The sequence below is a fragment of the Notolepis coatsorum genome, assembly GCF_963971535.1.
Source record: "Notolepis coatsorum genome assembly, chromosome: 8".
Taxonomy (NCBI): Eukaryota; Metazoa; Chordata; class Actinopteri; order Aulopiformes; family Paralepididae; genus Notolepis; species Notolepis coatsorum.
The window spans coordinates 20,158,302-20,175,131 of NC_140172.1; positions in this window are offsets into that span (position 1 = coordinate 20,158,302).

Here is a 16,830-nt window from a genome sequence, read left to right on the forward strand (position 1 = left end):
AAAGATAAAGATATATATGCTTTGCATCTAAATTAATCACATATTAATCTAGCTGTGAGAAGGGCAAAAAGAAGCAGGATTTTCTTGAATTGCGTTTTATTCTCAAATTCTTTCCAGGTTATTTTACCTGTTTAAACCCACCAAGGGTACAATAGACATGAAAACACTTGGAGCTTCTGAAGAGGAAGGGGGCCCTGGTTGGGACCATTAGAGAAAATAAGCCTGAGCTTCAACCCAAACTCCTGCAGCTGAGAGGAGACCTGTCCTTGTTGTCCATGTTTTTATTTACTTGAAAGAGTGCATGTATGAGAGTATACTAAAGTAACTATATCAGACATTACAAGTTCTACAATAAGGTCAATCTGTCTACTTCAAAGACATGAAACAGCAAACACACACTTTCTATACGCCTATAATGGGGAAATGGCTGATTTTAGTAGTGAACAGTAAAAATTACTAACTTTACTATTTGTCTCAAAGATGAAACCCTAACATTACAGAATGCATGATTATTGTTTGTAATGGCTATGAGATTAAAACATGTGGTTTTAATGGGAGTTAATGGGACATTTCTGTCCTCAAATTACTTGTGAATTTTAAATCCGCTACACAAAAACGAACAATGCATCAAAGTCAATATAGTGTCTAATCTTTGACATATGCAAGACTGATAAAAGAAATACAAATCGGAGACCGGTGGTTGCTCTCTAGTGTCCTCACGGTGAGCGCATGGTTAATGTAGTGCAGTAACCAGCATAGGCACCCGGAGGGGATCCCCCAGGACAGAACTGAAAGGGTCTATAGCTGTCAATACATAGGCCATAAATATAACTGATCAGGGGAATAACCAGACACTTCTGTGATCTATTGTCTATATAAGGGGTCAGCAGACATGTGGTCAGGGCTCTTTTCCACAACCATGACTCTGTGGGAGTGTGAGGAAGAGAACACATGATGTGATTGAATAAAGTACCAGAGAAACGCACTCTCTGGCTGTTCGAGTTCTTTTAATCTCCAATTCCCAATACACCAACCAGTTGCTGGGATTAGATCAGCCCAACCAGTTGCTCATTTTACATGGTTGTTTAACCCATTCTGTTTTAATTTGACTCTTTTTACTGTGCTGCATTAGTCTGTCACCATCGTAATTGTATTGCATTAGCTATTATCCAATTAATTACTTCATTACCACTATTGTCATTTATTGTCATTTTATTCCTATTTCAATTATTGTGTTGCATTTATTTTATTGACTTTATACGATTTCTACGTTAAGCACTTTGAATTTCAATCTTGCACAAAAGGCGATATATAAATAAAGTTTGATTTAATTTGAAAAACAACCCGCAGGCATTTTCTTAATGTGTAAAATCCAGTTTTTGTTTTGATATGGGTTTCTTTGTTACTTAACTGTATTGGAAGGTCCTTTATAAATACAGTAACATTTACTTTAGAGGGCATAATAATCATGATTAAGCACCTATTGAGGAATTTGATGTTAAACTATTGATTATCGTTACTCAAGTCTCAGACCTGAAATCCTTCCAGAATGGCTTCTACTTCACTTCCTAATGACACATTCAGTAAAGACCTATCCATCTGCTTACCTCTAATTCAAAAACTATCAGATGAATAATATTTGTTCTATATACAGTACGTTGTTAACATTTAGTTCCTCATTAGGTCCAATGTACTTTATTATTTATAAAAGTAAGGCGTTACTTGCTCCGCTCGATAGGATTTCACTCCACCTGGAATATGACCTCTCCTGGATATCTCATTACATCACTGTGTCATAATCACAGCAAGAGCGTTCTTCACTCCTCCTCATTTCCCCCCTCACATTCACCACACGCCCTCCTCACTCCTCTTCATCCTCCCTTCCATCCACCACGGAAGCCTCAAGCCCATATATGGTCAGCACCCCTTCACCCCCTGTCACTCAACTCAGCTGCACCTCATCCCGATTCGCACGCTGCCAGGCACCTCACTCCTCACAGCTGTATCCCATCCCCTGTTGATGAAGACCCTACTTCTACCGGACGACACTGACTAGAAGTCGTTGTGGTGTTAGTATCATTACCTAAGTACGACGCCTCAGTCCGAAGACCTGCTAGACACCCCCATGTGATTATTCCCTGTTCTAACTTTCCTTCTCTTGTGCCCAGGACCTCCGTGCCAGCGTGCCCCTGTCTGGACCCCCTGGAGCTTACCAAGGAGTTCCTGCTCACTCTCTCGACACGGACCTGTGTCTTACGTCCGCAGGAGCACTGGAGTGCACCTGCTCCCATTATCCCAAGAACATTCCCAATTCATATCTGTTGTACATTCCTGGATGTAACTCTTGCCTACTTGGGAATACTATTAAACATCCTGAAACGCTCCATTCTCTTCAGCGATTGAGCTCTGCTTAAAACCCATTCTAACACACTGGCATTGGGCCAGATCTTAGATCTCAATATTGATAATTGAAAACAGGAAGAATGGCTTCTCGTTTACCTGAGCACACAATTAGATTTTAGTACCTGGCTCTACTTTTTCACATAGATATGAGTTAGTATCAGCATATTTAAACAAGGTTTCTGAAACACAAGTTAGTGGTGGTGACTAGTGGTCTCCACCAGGCCACGTGAGCGGATCGGCGCGGGCGAGAAATCCGCTCTTCGCTCTTTAAAGCTTGGTCCGCTCCGCTAATCGCTCATGTTGACCCCGCCCCCAAGTCGCTCTCCGCTCGCTCACCTTGAATCGAGCGCTCCCCGGGCCACATCGCTCGGCAGATTTTTTTTTACATTTTGGAGCATGGTGTAAATTAGCTCAAACTACAACAGTCTACACCCCCTGGGCCCCTTAACAATTGTTTGTATTGAGCCGCATTGTAATTGTACCCATTCTGCAATGTTAAATAACGTTGTTTATCCATTCACTAGCTCTATTAAGCGATGATAGCTAGCCTAGCCACAATGCTATGGTCGCTGCCATTAACGTTAGCATGTAAGCTAACGACAACAACAATGGCGTCAAAATTTTTTCTAACAGGATGTGAGTGACAAAGCCTGAACAGGATATCACAGGTTCACCCTTCTCATTGGTTGAAAATGGCCTCTATGTTTGTACATCGCCATCTGTTGCTTTGGCATTGTACTACATGTATATTACATCAGTGTTAAACCACTGTGAGCGGCCTGGAGTGGAGCGGAGGAGAACTCTCGCTCCGGACGTCGCGCCGACCCATTTTAAAACCCACTCCTCGCTCACGTCAAAACCGCCCGATCCACTCCCCGCGCCGCTCACGTGCACTGGTCTCCACTCCCAGAGCAGACAATATTGATGGTGACTCGTTGTGAATTGCAATAAATTTGATTCCTAAAGATTGAACATTTTCTGCCAAAGTGCTGTATTGTTTTAAATCAAGAAGTTTATTCCATTCAATCACATAATACAATATTTTCTATAGCAGTTGTGTCCTGCATGTCTTTCCATCTAAGTGGAACTACAAGACTACCTACGAATGCACAATGACGAGAATAAAATGAATACAAATGTCTATTCCCTATGAACAGAATGTGAAAAATATCTTGAATGCATGAACATGTTACTTCAGAGTTAGTTTGAGAGGATTATGTGCTCCAATATATTCCACTCAGCACTATCAATCTATATATGCAGACATCATTGTAAAAACATCACATATAAATATAACACTGCCTTCATGGCACAATCTTGATGTAACTAAGAGATTCTCTGAAAATAAAAGATAAATCATGCATGGATTGCTAGATTTCAACCACAATACAATACGTTCTCTTTCCCAGTTGTTAACCAAGGTGAAAATAGTGGAGCTAAAGCCTGGGCCCTATACCTGGTTCAACTAAATCGATCAAAAGTCCCATTATCCAGATTAAATTAACCCAATGTTTGAATCCACGCTTTCCCTGTTCCTCGAACGCTGATTCAGTCTCGTTAATTCGAACCAGACTTGATACTCAGGATAAGTGCGCGCGGCCGCTTCGCCTGAAAAGACAGCAGGTGTCGATAGCAGACATCCTGATTTTCTAACGGCATTGATTGATTGATTGATTTAAAACTTTATTAAAAGATTGCAGAATGGGTACAATACAGTACGGCTCAATAGCCTCGCCGACAAGTTAAATGCATATCTATAGGCTAATTTTAAGTCCCTCATTACCCCAATCAATCAGATTATATTTCTTTAAATGTGCCTGCCTCCTTGTCTTTAAATGTGCCTGGAATGAATAATCGAATGAGATCTATTGCTAGCGAAAATAATTAGTTCAACTCTTTCAGAATAAGTAGATACAAACAAGCCCAAAGAGTATCTAATTGTTACGAATTAATATACTTATATCACAATAACGTGTGAGTGACAGTGATACAATTCAACAATCCACAGATTCCTCGTAACTCATAATTGACAGTCCACACTATATAGACACTTCAATTTATGCTTGAATGAAACACAATCCGGGCGCTCCGTTAAGCAAATAGATCCACAGCAGAGAATATGAAAATAATCAGAGCCAAACGCCTGATCGGTTTCATTCATTAAACATATCCCTGTGGGATTCACATTTGCAATGTGCCGTTATTAAAATAACCACATCCACATGCAGTGTGTATCGCGACTCCGAGCGCTGTATATAACGTGCATTATTTAGGACAAAGTCAATTTAGTATCAGCATTTTAGCTCTATTATTTTACATTTCAAAAGCCCGCCCTGGGAAAACGAAGCACAAAAACATAATTCAGAATGGTATAATGCAGATCTACACTGTGATAATTATTTCAGGAAGGGAGCTGGCATTTCTTTGTGAGGGTGTGGCCATGGTTCATCCAGCTAACTGAACTAAACCCTGCTCCGGAGCAGGTTCAAACTTTTCGATCATAGTGATTTAGACAATCGAGCGTCAGGGAACGGAAAGGTCTGGCTTAAGTCAAGCTATGCTGAAAATTATGCGGCTAACTCAGTTAGCCAGGTACGGGGAATAGGGCCCTGGTCTGGTTCAACAAAGGAAATAATTGATGAAAGAACAACAGACTGGCCGCTGGTGGTGCAGGGTTGATTGAGTAGGACACCATGACTCAACGCGGCCTTCCGATAGCAGGTGGTCATAAGATTTGAAAATTTTGTGTAGTTTTGTCTTCCAACATGGCTGCCTGTAACATAGCGGCCATTGTTTTGAACATGACAATATAGATATGAGAATTATATCGAGAACGAGACTGCAGCAAAGTCGTACATTTATATTAAATGTGTGCTTCTCAGTGTTTTAGCCTGTATGGAACTATTAATGAGTGGTCATCATTTGTGAAATAGTTCAGCTTTTGCTCAATAATGCTTTGGAACAGGAGATTTTTCAAATATCAAGTCAAGATAATATGCTGACCAGTTTGCTCAGATGTCTGACTGAGGATGAGAAACGCTTGTCATACAAACACGTTTACATAAATGAACAGTTCATGAGTAATACAAACGTTTTGGATTGATTGTAAACTATTTATATACACTTTCAGTGTAAAATCCTGTTTTTTGCACTGTTATTTCACACCGTATTGAATACCATTGATCCTAATTCATTTTCACCTTTATTTTAACTAGAAAAAAGTTCAGATTGCCCTCATCTGCAGCGATGTCAGGTATAACAAGAAATATTCAAATAAATATTTAAATTATGATCTTCATACACAGGAGGAGATATTGTCTCGTTCTGAGTCCTGCTCTGCTCTACCTAGGAGCCACCCCTCCTAAACCACATGCAGTATTTCCTAGTGAGTCCTGTTGAAAAGCTTACGCTTATGTCAAAGAATAGTTTGGAGGGACGCAATCTTTCAAAACTTAAAAATACATTGTTACATCTATATTTAGTACATTTGATAGAATTGCAATAGAAAATAAACTAAAAATACAATACAATTACCACCAGGCAGAAAGGGGCATTTTCTGACTCTGAGGGAAAAGGGCAGATGCTCAAGCACCCCTTGGGCCCTATGTGTGTCTGGTTACAGGCAGCCATGTTGGAAGAGAGATGACTATTGTTGGAAGAGAGGAATAGAGGACAAGGCTCTATTAAAACCACAAAACTGGTGTTTGAAGATGAGTGTCAGAAGTTCTTCTGATGCAGATCACATTAGTTGGATTGCTGTCCAGGATGAATGTGTTGTCAAGTATGTTGAGTTTCTAGGCAGATTTCTACACAATTTTAGGGTTTGAAAACCTGAATGAATATACTGGGATATAATGGTATATCTCTCCTGTATGAATGCACTGGTGTCTCTTTAAGTCTTCAGTTTGACTGAAGCTCTTCTCAAACTGGTCAGAGTGGTAAGGCTATTCTTTATGAATGCTGCGCTGGTGTCTCTTTAAGCTTCCAGAGGTATTGAAGCTCTTTTCACACTGGTCACAGTGGTAAGGCTTCTCTCCTGTATGAATGCGCTGGTGTATCTTTAGGTCTCCAGAGTTACTGAAGCTCTTCTCACACTGGTCACAGTGGTAAGGCTTCTCTCCTGTATGAATGCTGCGCTGGTGACTCTTTAGGCTGCCAGACTGACTGAAGCTCTTCTCACACTGGTCACAGTTATAGGGCTTCTCTCCTGTATGAATGTGCTGGTGTGTCTTTAAGTTGGCAGATTGACTGAAGCGCATTCCACATTGGTCACAGTTATAGGGCTTCTCTCCTGTATGAATGTGCTGGTGTTTCTTTAAGTGTCTAAACTGACTGAAGCTCTTCTCACACTGGTCACAGTTATAGGGCTTCTCTCCTGTATGAATGTGTTGGTGTGTCTTTAAGCCTCCAGAGGTATTGAAGCTCTTTTCACACTGGTCACAGTGGTAAGGCTTCTCTCCTGTATGAATGCGCTGGTGTCTCTTTGAGCTTCCAGAGGTATTGAAGCTCTTTTCACACTGGTCACAGTGGTAAGGCTTTTCTCCTGTATGAATGCGCTGGTGTTTCTTTAGGTCTCCAGAGTTACTGAAGCTCTTCTCACACTGGTCACAGTGGTAAGGCTTCTCTCCTGTATGCATGCGCTGGTGTTTCTTTAGGTCTCCAGAGGTACTGAAGCTCTTCTCACACTGGTCACAGTGGTAAGGCTTCTCTCCTGTATGAATGCGCTGGTGTTTCTTTAGGTCTCCAGAGTAACTGAAGCTCTTCTCACACTGGTCACAGTGGTAAGGCTTCTCAGGCTTCTCACCTGTATGCATGCGCTGGTGTTTCTTTAGGTCTCCAGAGTTACTGAAGCTCTTCTCACACTGGTCACAGTGGTAAGGCTTCTCTCCTGTATGAATGCGCTGGTGTCTCTTTAAGCTTCCAGATTCACTGAAGCTCTTCTCACACTGGTTACAGTGGTAAGGAGTCTCTCCTGTATGAATGCGCTGGTGTTTCTTTAGGTCTCCAAAGTTACTGAAGCTCTTCTCACACCGGTCACAGTGGTAAGGCTTCTCTCCTGTATGCATGCGCTGGTGTTTCTTTAGGTCTCCAGAGGTACGGAAGCTCTTCTCACACTGGTCACAGTTATATGGCTTCTCTCCTGTATGAATGCGCTGGTGTTTTAGAAAAGGGGCCTTTTTGATGAAGCTCTTTCCACACTGGTCACAGCAGTGAGGCCTTGACTCGTTCATATCTCTGCTTGTTGTTGGGGAGCAATGCAGCAATTGTACCTGGAGAAGAGAGAAGTACACCAATGAAGAGTTCAGATCCTGTGTGTGTTTATACTCCAAAGTTAGTTTAGCCAAAGAGTAGCCAGCATATTGCCACCCTATAACCTTTCAGTCTGCCCAGCACCAAGACAACTGTTGCAGCCTTGATGCTGCTTGTTAATCCTGTTGTGGCCTATAGCTGAAAGGCAAAGGAGGAAAGAACTTTTTCTGTTGAGTTGGTCATATCTGTCTGTCATAGTAGTTACATCTGTGCCCATATATATGTGAACTAACTTAAGTTCCTTATATCTATTATGCTTATGTTGATCTGATAAACATATTACAAAAAAATTATCAATAGGCTACTCTTGGGCTAAACTATACATCCGTATTGTCATTCACTTATAAAAAAAGGACAAGAAAAAGAAACACTATCAAACAGGAATGTCTTTACAGCTACTTAGAGCTATCAGAGGTAGCTTCCAGTATCGAGAGAATTGTAATATTTTATTGCGAAGGGAATTACGTCGCTGTTGCTGCAGATGCTAGCAGTTAGTCAACTATGGAGATGTTAAAATACTACAAATGTAAAACATTTAGCCGAGAGGGAATATGTTTTGCAATTTGGTTAAAGGTATTGCAAAAGTTAGGTATGGTGTTAGGTATGGGCATAAGGTTTTAATAAATCACTGCATACAAGTTGGGGTATTCGCCTGGTGGCCTGTATGCATAAAATCCAATATGGCGCCGTCGGCCATATCCAAGTCTCCTATTAGAACTAGATCCTTGTATTATATCACCTTTTCTATGTTTGTTGATGCAAGGGATCAATTTATGAAGTAATTATTATGTCTCAAGGTCATTGTAAAGGTCAAATGTCATTTTCAAGGTAATGTTTAGCTAGAACTGATGATAACTATGGAACTAAGCCACATAGGAATATTAACTAAAGCATGGTATATAATTATTTAATTCATTAATCATTAATGAGTACATTTTGTGTTTCAAGAACATGTTCAAGTTAATTTCCTAAATCTACATGCAAAACCCCAGACATTTTAAACTTGGACAACTTGCCCAAACAAATACCAAATTGTAAAAGCCTTCACCGTCTTAACTTAGGGAGACTGGGCCAGTGGGTAAGTTGACCCGCCCTCTGTAGGCACCTACACATTTTTGTCATGCAGCCATAAATGATAGAAACAGTTTATAAGAAGCTAGTGGAGGGAATCTTAACCTTTAACATGGCCATGTGGTAAGGAAATCTGAACATAAGGAAGGAATAAGTTGCAGAGGATAGTGAATTTGGCCTCTAAAACCATAGGGAAGCTGCATAAACAGCCAAGCTACATCTACAACGAAGTGCTTAGGAACAAAGCTAGGAAGATTGTGGGTGACCCCTTTCACCCACTCTATGGGGAGTTCGAGCTGTTGCCCTCTGGTCGTTACAGACTACCTAGTAGGGCTGCAACGATTAGTCGACATAATCGACGATGTCGATTATAAAAAATCGTTGACGAGAAATTGTTGCGTCGATTAGTCATTAAAAAAAAAAAAAAAAAAAATGTTTTTTTTTTGTGCACTACCTATCTTTGTGAGAGTGGCTTCTCAGGGTTCCAGACAACATCATAACATGATGATCCCATAGCAAATTTTGGACATTGAAAACATTGTTCCCCTGCAGGAGATGATGATCAGACTAGACACACAATACATTACACACGCACTCCTCTCACTCACACACAGCGATCAGAGTAAGACACACACATACACACTCCTCTCACTCACACACAGCGATCAGAGTAAGACACACACACATACACACTCCTCTCACTCACACACAGCGATCAGAGTAAGACACACACACATTCACACTCCTCTCTCTCACACACAGCGATCAGAGTAAGACACACACACATTCACACTCCTCTCACTCACACAGCGATCAGAGTAAGACACACACACATACACAAATTACACAGTACACACCTCTCACTCACACAGCGATCAGAGTAAGACACACACAAATTACACAGTACACACACTCCTCTCACTCACACAGCGATCAGAGTAAGACACACACATACACACACACGGACTCCTCTCACACACAGCAAACAAAAGTTATTTAAAGTACACTTCCACTTTAATTTGTATTATTTAATTTATTTATCTTGTTATGAGTGATTGCTGTATTGTTCTTCAAATACATTTTCATTTAAAGTGGCTTAAAGATCCAAATTCAAATGTTTCATGAGTCATTATTTTAATTAGCTATGGGATCATCATGTTATGATGTTGTTGTTTGGTCCTGACAAGAGTCTCAAAGTCTGGGGTGATGGTAGACAAGCAACTCTGAGGTCATGCTCAATGTCCAATCTGTTCCTCTGCTCTGTCTTCAGCTGGACCAGAGCTGAGAAGCCACTTTCACAAAGATAGGTAATTAAAAAAAAAAAAAAAAAAAAATCCTTTTTTTTTGTTGTTTACATTGGTTTTCGATTAGTCGACTAATCGAAAAAATAATCGGCAGATTAGTCGACTACCAAATTAGTCATTAGTTGCAGCCCTACTACCTAGGGCAAACCGAAACATTTTTAAAAACATTAAATGAATCTTGCACTCGTTAGACCCGGTCCTTGTTGATGTATTCCTACCAGTGTTAATTTTGGCAGCTATTTTCATTTTAGTTTTAATCTTAGTCATGTGTCAAGTGCTCCTTTTTCGTTTATCCTAATAGTCATCTTCATTTATTTTTCGTTTAGTCCGTTTTAGTCAACTGAATGTCTGAGCATTTTAGTCTTAGTCAGTTTGTCTCAATTTTGTCTTTTTTGTTTTAGTCTAGATTTAGTCGACGAAAACGGATGACATTTTTGTCTATTTTTAGTTAATGGAAAAAAACTTGTCAGAAGTCAGAAATAGTCAACATGGAACATATTCTGATTTAAATTGCGTATTTATTTTTTAACCTAGGGGAATCTGAGTTGGCGGCACAAGTGATACACAGGAAGGGTGCGCTGTCGATCTGTGAATGGGGAAATAACTTAATAAGATACATTATCTCTTCTTGCCTTGCTTTCACTACCACACTACAGACTGTTAACCCTTCACCCCCTATTCATAATTCATGCAAGTACTCAATCTGGGAAAACATTACTCGTGCCCATCCGTGCCGGGTATGTCTGTCTCTGTGATGCTCAGATCGAGGTGGGCATGGATCAGAGGAAGCTGACCGGCTGGCTGGACGCCATGACGGAGACCACGGTGTTGGTGCAGATCCCACGTTTCCGTGTGGAAGACGGCTTCAGTTAGAGTTAGAGGTGGTCTAGGTCTGGTTAGGGGTTAGAGTTAGAGGTGGTCTAGGTCTGGGTATACTGATCCGATACCAGTGCATACATTTAAAAAAATTTAAATAAAAAATTATATTATAACACCTTTTTTTTCTTTTCTTTTTTACAGCTACTGTTTTATATATACAGTTTTTTAGCAATAACTAGAAAGTAATGGTATTTATTCAACAACAGGTGATATAGATAATAATAATGTATAGATTAGTATTAGTATCATTAATTGACAACTATGCTCAATGAGTTCACCCACGGAAAGGTTGTTGGCACATTGGTTCCACACGGAGGTTACACGTTGTTGCAGTTCCTATCCAGTCGGCTCCGTTTAGGTTAGCTACTGTAGTAGCAGAGGCTCTGTTGTGATTTTTAATGCAAAATAAATATTCAACTTTCTTTTTTGAGACTCCGCCTCAGACTATTATCATTTGGCACTAAAAGCTAAACATTGTCACCGGTATGGCTGTCCGCAACATGTCATTAATTGTGTGCGAGAGGTCGATCAGTGACCACGTTAGCATGAGCCACTAGTTAACGCCAGCTAGATGGAAAGCGAGCTAGATGGAAAGACAAACAATGTAACGTTACTGGTGAAAAAGTGATTTACCTTGGAATACTCCTTTGCCAACTTGCTGTACTTTGCTTGCAGGTCTGCAGCTGGATTATGAATAGTCCCAACTTTAGCCAAGGTAACGTTAAGTTAAAACTAGCTTTTCAAATAGCTCTTCAGCTAATGCTAATAACAGAGCTCCCCGTCACACTGCTCTGTCGGGACGATGGCATTAAGAAAAGTTATAATTAATTTGTCTCGTCTTGTTTTAGTCAACAATATCAATATACATGAAGAGAAATTTCGTCCGGGTTTTTGTAAATTACATTTTTGTGTCCTCAGTTGTGGTCAACGATATTTAATTAACTATTTAGTCACGTTAGCGTCGCCGTCACATGGTCTTCAATAACGTGACATCACGTCTCGTTGTCATGAAAAAAACCTTCGTTGACGAACATCTTTCGTCATAATTTTTGTTGACAAAATTAACACTGATTCCTACGTTCTCTGCACTTCTCCATTACTGATTTATGTATATGTATAATGTCTGCTGTCATTGTTGTTGTTTGTTTGTTCAAAGGTGAGACAAGACATATTTCCAGATTGTGGACAATGACATTTGTGCGCATGCGTCGCCTGTGACGGCCACTGCTGCAGATCGCTCTACCCGTTTCTGTACTTTATCTAATTATACATTTCTATTGTATTTTTTTTACCTTGGACACAAGTCCTTTTTATTTAAGTTATGCCCTTCTAAACACGCAAGAAGAGTTTTTGTCCGTCTGGCTGATGGTGGAATTTCAAGTTTACGAGTGGACAACAGCTGATCGGAGTGTCCGGGTTCTTTGTTTACATGAGGTTAGCTGTTGTCGCTACACAACCAGCCGGCTTTCCACAGCCAGCTAACCAACCCGGACTTAACTAACACAGTCCCAGAGGAGCTGAAAAGGACTAATGGTGGCTTTCGTGGATGTCGAGGACGTGGGTGACGTGTAAGACAGAAGAGGGCTGAAGCACGGAGAGAAAGCGATACAAACCATATCTCCCTTCCGTCGTCATGGGTAACGTGAGGTCTTTGGCAAATAAGATGGATGAGTAAACAATAAACAAGGTGGCCTATTGGGATGTTATATGTCTGCACTTTATGTGCTCATTTTGTGTCCCCGTCTTTTTTCTGTTGTGAAGCACATTCGAGTGTCAAACAGACTCTCGAATGCTCTCCCCCTGATCAACCAAGACCCAGGGATTAAAGCAAAAAAAAATCTCCTGACTGAACTTTTTTTCAGGCCAAGTCATATTCTTATTTTAACCTCCACTGTATTTATTTTTAATAGCGTTGGCGTTTTAAGGGAGCCTACTTGTTTCGGTTTCGTCGATAATCCAATGTACAGTTACCCCCCCACCCCGCCTACCCAACCCTCCCCCCCCCAACCACCTCCAATGTAGTCCCCCCCCCCCTCCACCCAACCTCCTCCAATGTACAGTTTCTTCGTCAAATGTATATACTCTCTTTTTTAGACTATTGTATCACAAACAATACTGTATTTGTAAATCTGGTGTCATAAATGTATAGATGTAGCAGTATTATCTATCTGTATGTCATGTATGTCATGTTATGATGAATAGAAAATGAGGGACCCTGATGTAAACAAGAGGAAAGTCTTTTTCTGGTCTGCAACCCCTTAACAATTGTGTGTATTGAGCTGTACTGTACCCATTCTGCAATATGTTATAACAATCAATCAATATTTAACAGATTGCAGAATTGGTACAATACAGTACGGCTCAATACACACAATTGTTAAGGGGATGCAGACCAGAGAAAGACGTTTGTCTTATTTACATCAGGGTCCCCCATTTTCAATTCATAGTGACATTTATGACATACACAACATTTATGGCATAGGGACATACATGACATACGTACAGGTATATAGTAATGTTACATTTGTGACATATACGATATGCAAATATACAGTACTGTTACCCATAGATCCTAACAGATTATATACATTATGATGGGGAGGAGACTGTACATTAGGGTGGGTGGGAGAAAAAAGATACATACAGTGGGGAGGAGACCGTCTACAGATACACCTGTGTGATGTTGCTACGGAGTTAAGCTAATAAAGGATACTCACAACCACAGCAGAGGACTCACATATTTGTACTGTGAAGTAACACGACAATGACAAATGTGTTGTTTCTGTTTTTCTTTTTGACATAGTTGCGGAACACGGAACAAGTTAACAACTCACCACAGTCTACAGCCCCCACATCATACTGTAGCCTAGCCAGTCTCTTGAAACACTGCTATCTTCAAACTTCCATTCCTCTCGAAACTTTCTTTTGTTGAGTGGTGCCGCTCATCCTTTTCGTCTGAGAACACTGTGTGTGTTTTCTTTTTAGTGGCCGGCTTACTCCTTCCATTATCGTTATTATGCTGACGTTAGCTAATAACTATGTGTTGGGGATAATGGTTCCGCACGGACCATATTGTTTGTTACATTGCTGTCGGCAATCTCGCTCAGAGTGTCAACATAGTGTTGACATTGAGTTGATGTTAGCTGCTAGCTGGCTACCCAAATCCACAACAGCCAGGCAGCCAACCGTACAAAATACAGTCTCAGCCAATCACATCGATTTGTACAGTTAGCTAGCTCCACTCCATTTGGGAACGAGGTTAACTCTATTGCGAAATAAAAGTTAGCCAGCCAGGACAGCCCGTATTAGCAAGCTACAGTTGCTAGGTAGCTAACGTTAGCCACAGCTTCAAAAACGAATTTCAATTATGTTATGAGCTATCAGCTAGCCAGCTAGATAACGTTAGAAAACGCCTCGTGTAGTAAACTAAAGTGATTGTTTAATGCTTCAGTGGTGTTAAAAGAGGACCTGCACGCTTGCCATCTTCGGTGCAAATGATACAGGTCTGTGACAAGACGGGTCTGTGAGGGGGAGGGCACTGTGAGCAGCGTGTGTGCGTCAAGCTCACATTTGATTGGTTAGAATGGTCAAAATGCCCTACGCATCTACAAATCATATTATACCAGGTAGCCAATTCCGTCAGACTCCAAATCAAATTGACGGAAAAAGAAAAAAAAATACTGAAATCCGTCTGGAGACAGAACACTTTAATGCATGCAAGACCACAGTGTCAAACAGACTGACATTCTCCACCTGGTCAACCAAGACCAAAGTTTCTCTCAAAACTCCAGTCCTGCAAACCCACCTAGTCCCACCAGCTCTCCATCAAGGCCACCCTATCATCACTTCCCCTAATTGGCTGGTATCAATCCCCGTGTCCTGAGCCTTTCAGCCATTGTGTAGTGTGATGCGTGCCTGGTGCCAGTGTCTCGCAGCCATTGAGCCTGTAGCCCAAGGTTGGGTGCTACCCAGTGGTGAAGGAGGCCATTTACATCCTACACTGTAAAGTGTTAGGAGTGTCTAGAAAATAACTATATAAATCCAATGATAATCATGTCATGACCGTGAATTACATGCAATAGTATTGATTCTGAATTCCAACTCAACTCCTAACATGAGGCGACAGTGGCTCAGGAGGTAGAGCGGTCGTCTGGTAATTGGAAGGTTCCGGGGGCGATTCCCATTCCTCCCGGGCACGGGCAGTATGTCGAAGTGTCCTTGAGCAAGAAAACGTAACCCGTAATTGCTCCCAATGAGCAAGTTGGCACCTTGCACCGTTGGTGTGTGAATGTGTGAGTGAATGGGTGAATGTGAGGATCAAAATCGTAAAGCGCTTTGGATAAAAGTACTATATAAATGCACCATTTAACACACACATAAGAAAGAGACATAAAGAGATTGGCACTCTTATCCGACCCAGATTTGACCGTTGGGCTTTAAAGTTAAAACCGCTCTGATTTAGGGTTAGGTTGTTTTGTTGTTGTTGTGGCTTTCTGTCTCACCAGGAATAATAAAAGAAAATCAACTATTATTTCTTTATTTGCATACTCATGTTTAGTGTATTAGCCCAATATATTCGCGCTGACCCTTTGTACACAAGACAAGAGCTACTGGACATTGGTCGGATTACTGGATATTCCCATCTTTTTCGATGGACCGAACAACATCGTCAGACCTCCGGGCACACCGGGTCGGTTTACATTGCCTCCCCGGACAAAGAGGCCTCATAGACGGCGTAGGGATCGCAAGCAGAAGCGGGGCTGCAGAGCTGGTGCGCGAGTGAGGCTAGCTCAGGCTCCTCATAGCGCTGCTCTTCCCAGCCTCCTTCTTGCCAATGTACGGTCGCTGGTGCACAAAATGGACGAGCTACGTTTATGGATTACAAATAACAAAAGGATTTTGGATGCAAACATGCTAATCTTCACTGAATCCTGGCTACACGATGGTGTACCAGATAGCGCGATTGAACTACAAGGATGTTATTGCATCCGCTCGGACAGAACAGCTGACTGCGGTAAGAAGCGTGGGGGAGGAGTGTGCGTGTATGTAAACAACTTGTGGTGTACAGATAACGTCACCATCGTTAAGCATTGTTCTGCTCAGCTTGAGTTTGTCATGATTAAAAATAGGCCTTTCCATCTGCCCAGAGAAACTACATGCATCATTACAGTTGCAGTATACACACCACCCAAAAGACCCCAAAACACCTGGAGAAGAGACACTGAGCAGGAACTCAAGACAAGGGGACTGACGTGGAAACAGCTGGAGAGGATGGCGCAAAACAGACGGGGGTGGAAACTTTTCATCAATGGCCTATGTTCCAAAAAGAATAAAAGGCCTAAGTAAGTAAGTAAATACACACCACCAGATGCTAATGCAAAGCTAGCCATGAATGAACTGCATGTAGCCATTAGCAAACAACAGACACGACACCCGGAGGCTGCCTTAATTATTGCAGGAGATTTCAACCACTCCAATTTAAAGTCTGTACTACCTACATTTTTCCAACACGTTTCTTGTCCAACAAGAGGAGACAAGACATTAGATCACGTCTATACTAACACCAAAGACGCTTACAAGGCCCTCCCTCTCGCCCACCTGGGCCAGTCGGACCACATCTCACTGTTCCTCCTACCCAAATACCAACCACTCATCAAGCGAATAAAGCCCATAGTTAAATCTGTGAAAGTCTGGCCCGAGGGAGCAGACCTGGCACTTCAGCATCGGCTTCAAAACACCAACTGGAGTAACTTTGCTGCGGAGGCCAGTGGACTTTCACACAAACATTGATACCTTCACCTCCTCCTCCACCCTGGACTGCATCAGCACCAACGAGGTCACCACCACCAAGCTGATCACAATC